Source organism: Gracilinanus agilis, chromosome 1, assembly GCF_016433145.1.
Source record: "Gracilinanus agilis isolate LMUSP501 chromosome 1, AgileGrace, whole genome shotgun sequence".
Lineage (NCBI taxonomy): Eukaryota > Metazoa > Chordata > Mammalia > Didelphimorphia > Didelphidae > Gracilinanus > Gracilinanus agilis.
In genome coordinates, this window is record NC_058130.1 from 194487875 (window position 1) to 194492804 (window position 4930).

The following is a 4930-nucleotide window of genomic DNA, read 5'->3' on the forward strand; positions in this document are numbered from 1 at the left end:
CTTCTCTTCTCTTCTCTTCTCTTCTCTTCTCTTCTCTTCTCTTCTCTTCTCTTCTCTCCTCTCTCTCACTCTCTCTCTAAGTAAGGGTGCTAAGAATACTCAGAGAAATTAAAAGACTTGAAAACAAGGTCATAAATGCATGCAGTAAAATATCAGAGTCAGGATTTGAACTCATATTTTCTGGCTCTAGGTTCAGTATTCTTACCACAATGCTCTGCTATCTGCCATATATATATCAGCATCTGTTTCTAGGCTTTCTCCTAATCATACCCTGATAATAGGATACAGCATGGAACAGTGAGAAAAACAAGACAGCTCCAAATCTTAGCTCTGCCACTTACTACCTGTGTAACTTTCAGCAGAAAACTCATGTTTTCTCAGCTTTAGTTTCCTCCTCTGTAAAATGAAAGTGTTGGGTCTCCTTCCTCACATATATGTATATATGTTCACAGATACGAGGTTATAACCCTGCATGTACACAAATGTGTCTCTGTATATTTATTTGTTACATATATATATATAATAAATGTGTGTATACACATATACATATCCCAGCACACATCTGGTCAACATTTCTAGAACATATTTATTAGAGAAATAAAATTTAGATTTCTCTTTAAAAGAAGTAAAAACTTCAAGACATTAGCTGCTAAGAGATACGAGAACTAAGAAATGCATGAGTTTATCAGCAGACTCAGAAAGACTCTATGGAAGGTATTTATTGTGTGTATTCAAGGAAGAACACTTCTTTCATCTTTCCATGAAGAGGTAAAATAAACCCACTCACCCTAACTCATCTGGGAGTAAGATAGTAAGGCTGGGGAGGGGGAGAAGGGGACAGGAATAGCTCACGAGAGTTTCTCAATGATCCTTTTGACCTTTAGAAAGACAAAGCTAGGGGGCAGTTGGGTGGCTCCGTGGATAGAGAGCCAAGCCTAAAGACAGGTGATCCTGGGTTCAAATCTGGTCTCAGACATTTCCTAGCTGTGTGACCTTGGGCAAGTCACTTAACCCCCATTGCCTAGTCCTTATTGCTCTTCTTCCTTGGAACCAATATACAGTATTGATTTTAAAACTGGAAGGTAAGGGTTTAAAAAAAAAAAAAAGAAAGAATGCTGAACATGTGTTAACTGTCCCTGTGGCATGTGGACAGGGTTTTCTCAATCTAAGAGGAATAACATTTTCTCAAAGCAATACCATTGGTTTCTGGGAGGGGATGGAGGGAGGAGAGAAAGACAGAGTGGGAGGGAGGGAGAGAAGGGTTTTGGAGAGAGAATTTTGATAGAGAATTTTAAAAAAATGTTTAAAGAAATCAAATAGTGTCAATGAAACCTTTTTTTTAAATACATAGAATATTCATGATAGGCTTGACCAAAAGGACAGTGTTTATACTACTACCATGTTAAATTTAATATGAACTTTTAAAATATTCTATGCTTAACATTCAGTTTCATATCTGATTCTCTCTCTCTTTTTTAACCCTTACTTTCTGTCTTAGAAACAGTATTAAGTATTGGTTCCAAGGCCAAAGAGTGCTGAGGGGTAGACAATGGGGGTTAAGTGGTTTACCCAGGGCGACTTAACTGGGCAGTGTCTAAGACCAGATTTGAACCCAGGTCGTCCTAGCTTTCTAGCCACTGAACCACTTAGCTGCCCCTCTCTTTTCCTTCATAAGTGAATGAATGAAATGTTTGTTGGTGTATGTCAAGATAAAAGAATAGGAACATTTAGGGAATTAGTGCAGGAAGGGAAGAAATATAGGAAAATGATGAAAGCCCACATATTCCAATCAGGAGCCCTTAAATGGAAAAGGAACTAAAGGAAAGCCTCTGCTATACTTTGATTAAATCTTTTTGTGGGAAATATTAGGAAGAATGTGGACAACTAGACAAAAAGAAAAGGCATACACGGGGTTTTACCTTCAGTGATGAGACAGGTATTTACTTGAATGGATCCCATCTATCTCTTCTGCTCTTTGATAGTCCCTCCCAGTCCATTTTAAAAGAAAAATATCATTGAAGTAATTCAGGCTAATGTGTTCTTAGGTGATGATTGCTTTAATATGTCATACCTTCTGGAGGCTACTACCATTTTTGACAGAAAATTCTTGATATTTCATATTTTCTTCTATTTTTTCATAAGAATATGGAACACTTCACAAATTTGCATGTCATCCTTGTTCAGGGGCCATGCTAATTTTCTCTGTATCATTCCAGTTTTGGTATATGTGCTGCCCAAACAAGCACTTGATAGAAAACTCTTGAAGACAGACACTTCTTTAATCCAAACCCATTTTAGGTGGCCCGATTTTCGGCCCTGTGAGAGATTAGAGAGGGGTTGGGATACCTTTCCACCTTTCAAACCACCTCCCCTCTCCATCTAAGGAACCATACAGGCAGCACCTGAGCTAGAATTAGGAAATTATCCTTTGCGCTGGAGCCCGTGTTCAGTGCCAGATTTACCTTGCTCGTGGTACTCAAGTTTACAAAATTGACCAGACTTGACGTAGCAGGTGCCAGCATCCAAAAGGCAGCCGTGAAAGGGGAGTGAGAGATTGCAGTATCTGCATATTATACTCATGTTACCTGAGGATACAAGAGAGAAAGGGAGAAAAAAGAGAAAAGACAAAGGAAGAAACAAAGACATTTATATGATTCTTAGCATTGGGGGAATTATTTTACAACAGACCTTCCCCCTTTCTCTTCAAAGATGAAAAAAAATGGCACATTATAATTTTTTTCATTTAATTTTTTTCTTGAAAACCAGAAAATCACCAACAAATATGAAAATTTCCATATACAAAGAAGACCAGGAAAAGAATACATTGGAAATCAAGATTCTATTAATACAGCTAATATTTTAGTATCCATTTCACTTAATGTGGTAGATAGTACCAACACTGACCAACTTCCTCTGCTCTCTTCCATGTTTTTGAAAAAAAAATATTTCAGGGACAGTTTTGTGTGTGTGTTTGTTTTACTTCATTATTTTCAACATTCTACAAATCTTCTCCCCCCAACCCAAATTAAAGCCCTTTTTTATAACAAATCATTAGTCGGGTGAAACAAATTTGGATTATATTGGTCATGTCTGAAAATGTCTCTGCTATTTTAATTAAATTTTGAACAAAAGAGTTATCCAAGTTAACACTTATTAGCAGAGACATGCTACCTGTCAATAAATGGGTCAGTAGCTTACCTCCACTGGTGCCAAAGACCCTGACCAGAGGGAAAGTTCTTTTTTTTTTTGTTTTCTATTTTGGAGAGTACAGAGCAAAGGATAGAATAGGGTAGAGGACATCATGGGATTGAGTACAAAATGACTGGTAACAGAGTTGAAACACAGGGAACAACATGACTGGTTGGAAGTTTGGTAATGGCAGCTAGCAATGACCCTACCTCTTTCATGAGACTAAGGGGGGGTGCTCTTTGTTGGAATCCAAGTGTAAGGTAGTGGCCCAGACTTTTGGACAGCTATCCAGACATCCTTGAAGAATAGTTTGGTCATGTAAAGATATCATGCCCAAACTCCCTTCCTTTCTCACACATTCACCAATATTAACAAAATTCCTTGAGCAAGAGAATTGGTTTTCTAAACTTAACCCATGCCAGAATACTATTGAGCTGTAAGAAATAACAGGATGATTTCAGAAAGAGCTGGAAAGACCTTGATGGGCCGATGCAGAGTGAAATAGGCAGAACCAGGTAAACAGTGTACACAGTAACAGCAATATTGTGGGATGGTCGACTTAGACTTGGCTAGTCTCAGCAGTACTCCAGACAATTCTGAGGGACTTAAGACAAAGAATGCTATCTACCACCAGAGAAAGAACTGTTGGAGTCAGAACACAGATGAAAGCATATGATTTTTCAGTTGTTTATTTGGGTTTATGTTTTGGAATTTTGGTTTTATAAGATTGGTCACTTACAAAAATGAATAATATGGAAATATGTTTTGCATGATAATACATATATAACCCAGATTGAATCTCCTGCCTCCACTGGGAGGGGGAAAGAAAAGGAGGGAGGGAGGGAAGTTTCATCATATAACTTGGGAAAACTTGTGTGGAAATTTGTTATAACATGTAATTGGTAAAAAATTAAAAATTAATTTAAAAAGTAAAAATAAACTTAAAATCATGACAGGCCAGCTGAATTCTAAACTAAGTTCAAAGACAAAGAACTATGACTTAAGCAATTACAGGACAAAAGTAATCAATTATAAATAATTTCAATAATTAAATGATAGAGGACCAGCCTTGCTTTTCTCAGCCTCTACAAACCCTCACCCTTCCACAAGAAGTGGGGGGGGGGATACGTTTCATCATTTTCTGGAGGCCTTGAATGATCAGTGAATCCATCAGAGTTCTTAAGTCTTTCAAAGTTGTTTTCCTTTACAGCATTATGGTTCTTCTTCTAATTCTGTTCACTTCACTCTGCATCAGTTCATACAAATCTGTCATCTCATATATCTTTTCTTTTTCTTGAGGTAAAATAATATTCTATTACATTTGTATACCATAATTTGTTCAGCCATTCCCCAGTAGATGGGTGACCACTCTGTTTCCAGGTCTTTGCTACAACCAAAAGTGCTGCTGTAACCACTTTTTGTGCCTTTGCCTGTGTCTTTGATTTGAAGTTTATACCTAGTTGTGGCATTGTGGTAACAATGGGTCAGAGGGAAAGCATTGTTTAGTGACCTTTTGGATATAGTTCCAAATTTCTTTTCAGTAGTTGGACCATTTCACAGCTCCACCAATAGTAAATTAGTATGTCTGTGCTCCAACAACTATCATTTTCTTTTTTTGTCATCTTTGCTTATCTTATGGGTATGAGGTAAACCTCTAAATTGTTTTAGCTTATATTTCTCTTATTATTATTAGGCAGCTAGGTGGCATAGCAGATAGTTTGGTCTGGGTTTAGGAAGACAC

At 37.4% G+C, this 4930-nt stretch overlaps 1 non-coding gene across 1 annotated transcript; it reads right to left on the reverse strand.

The window, feature by feature from the left end:
* Positions 1-2139: 2139 nt before the first annotated feature.
* On the reverse strand, positions 2140-2246 carry LOC123232665. Its single transcript, XR_006505192.1, has one exon. It is a non-coding gene; the product is annotated as a U6 spliceosomal RNA (small nuclear RNA).
* Positions 2247-4930: the final 2684 nt, after the last annotated feature.